Here is a 2,560-nt window from a genome sequence, read left to right as displayed (position 1 = left end):
AATACCTGTGTGCGCATCTAGTGGGTCTCAGTGCACGTGTCTGCAGGACACTGTCCCACCCCCACCCTGACAGGCACGTTGGGAAACTGGCCTGGGTGGGTGCACCCAGCTGTCCACCCTGCCTGTAGGGCTTGATGGCCTCTCCTTCTTCCAGCGTTTGTCCTAAATCAATTTGTTCTGATACTATAGTATAAATGCATAAAGTCCATTAATGCAAATACATAAATAAAGCAGCAGAGGTACACGTTTGATATTCCAGAATGACTCTCTTTCTCCACAGCCTGGCCACTAACCCCAGTGGACCCCCAAAGCGGGTCTCACCTCCTCTCCCCACATTCAAGCCATCGGCAGGTTTTGTGGACCCTACCCCAGAATATGTCCAGAGCCCGTTCATGTTCCCCAGCTCCACACCCCGGATCTCAGATTCCCAGCCCCCTGCCCAGCACACCTCCAGCAGCTTCTGCCGGACCATGGAGAAGACTTCCTGGCTGGTCCCCAACGTCCACCTGAGGCCTATGGTGTATTTTCCACCTGGCCGCCAGAGGGCGCCTGGGAACACATCTGATCTCGCCCTTCCACGTCAGGCCTTCTGGAATCTTTGATGCCCTCATACCCTCATTCACCAAACTCCAGGCACAGGGTTTGCTTTCTGTCCCTCCGACACAGAGCACCCCCTCCCCTTCCCAGCTTCAGGCCTCAGCAGCTGGCATTCTTCCGATTCTGCAGGTAGACCTCCCTGGCAGCTAGCGCACGGCAGCACCCATGCCCGACCCCTTTAGTCTCCAGCTATCAGTCTGTCGGCAAACCTTACCACTACTCGCCAAGTACTAGTCTCTGGAAGTCAAGGTTTGCTTGTCTTATTCAAGAACACCAGGGTACTTAGCACTATACACGGGCACAAGTAGGTGCTCAATGCATGAACACTACCAGCACTGGGCGCTGAGGAGTCACTGAATACACTGTCAGTTGCAAAACCCTCCTTAGAAATCACTGCCTTAATCCAGTTAAGAAATGGGCAGAGGATCGGAGTAGACACTTTCCCAAAGACACCCAGACAGCTAACAGACACATGAAAAGACGCTCGGTGTTACTCATCATCGGGGAAACAACCACAATGAGATACCACCTCACCCCTGTCAGAGCGGCTAAAATTAACAGAAGAAACAGGTGTTGGTAAGGATGCAGGGAACAGGGAGCCCTTCGCCCTGCTGGTGGGAATGAAACTGGTGCAGCCACTTTGGAGAACAGTAGGGAGTTTCCTCAAAAAGTTCAGAATAGAATGACCCCACCATCCCGCAATCGCCTACTAGGTATTTACCCAAAGGATACAAAAATACAGACTCGAAGGGATATATGCACCCCAAATTTTTATAGCAGATTATCAACAAACTGTGCAGAGAGCCCAGGTGTGTGCCGACTGAGGAATGGATAAAGAAGACGCAGACACGTGCAACGGAATGTGACTCAGCCAGCAAAAAGAATGAAACCTTGCCATTTGCAACAACATGGATGGAGCTAGAGTGTATTATAAGTGAAATAAGTCAGAGGAAGACAAATACCATATGATCTCATTCATGTGGAATTTAAGAAGGGAAGCAGATGAACATATGGGAAGGGGGTGCAGAAGGAGAGAGAGAAACAAGCCACAAGAGACTCTTAACAATAGAGAACAAACGGGGTTGATGGAGGGAGGTGGGTGGGTACATGGGGGGTGGGCATTAAGGAGGGCACCCCTTATGGTGAGCGTTGGATGTTTAATGTAAGTGATGAATCACTGAATTCTACTCCTGAAACCAATATTGCACTGTATGTTAACTGAAATTTAAAGGACAAAAGAAAAAAGAAATCTGCCTGATGTCTCGAATAACTAGGATGTAGCAATGCAGATTCCTGGGCCCAACTCTGGCTCTTCAAGAGGAATCTCCGAGGGGGAGGGAGTTATCCCAGCATCCACATATGGGACAAGGCCGGGGACGTTTCCTAGGGCTGCCCTACCTAGGGAGCTTATTTCTCAGACCCACTAATTGGTAGCATCTGGGTCCCTCTCCCTGCTTTGTCTTCCCGTGTGCGACAGATTTTTCAAGCCAAAAAAAAAAAAAAAAAAAAAAAAAGTGGAGATGCCGGGGATTGAACCCGGGGCCTCATACATGCAAAGCATGCGCTCTACCACTGAGCTACATCCCCTGGCCACGAGGCGCCGCTCCAGGGACCGAGAATATCAGAAGCCGCATTTTCATCCCTTTTGCACGTTTCTTCTTTCCCGGATGTTCAGTGTCTCATCGATTCCGAGAGGCCTCGTTATGCGGGGTGAAGCGCCCCAGCCAGGGGCCGTAAAAACCTGTAAAAACCCGTACCAGGGCGAACAGGCGCGGCTGCCACACAGCGCTCTTTCTATATGAATTGACCCAGAGAAGCCGTGGCTGGGCTTATCCTCGTTAGTATAGTGGTGAGTATCCCCGCCTGTCACGCGGGAGACCGGGGTTCGATTCCCCGACGGGGAGGTAGCGGAATTGTTTTAACAATGAAACAGAGGTTTTCCTGGCACTCCCTGCAAGTTATA

At 50.7% G+C, this 2,560-nt stretch overlaps 2 non-coding genes across 2 annotated transcripts; one reads left to right on the top strand and one right to left on the bottom strand.

Moving 5' to 3' along the window:
- Positions 1-2,112: 2,112 nt before the first annotated feature.
- Positions 2,113-2,184, bottom strand: TRNAA-UGC. The gene has a single exon. It is a non-coding gene; the product is annotated as a tRNA-Ala (tRNA).
- Positions 2,185-2,429: 245 nt separating this feature from the next.
- TRNAD-GUC lies at positions 2,430-2,501 on the top strand. Its single transcript has one exon. It is a non-coding gene; the product is annotated as a tRNA-Asp (tRNA).
- Positions 2,502-2,560: the final 59 nt, after the last annotated feature.

This window comes from Mustela erminea, chromosome 13, assembly GCF_009829155.1.
Source record: "Mustela erminea isolate mMusErm1 chromosome 13, mMusErm1.Pri, whole genome shotgun sequence".
NCBI lineage: Eukaryota > Metazoa > Chordata > Mammalia > Carnivora > Mustelidae > Mustela > Mustela erminea.
Note: the sequence above shows the minus strand (reverse complement) of the source record. Positions and strands in the feature narration are given on the sequence as shown.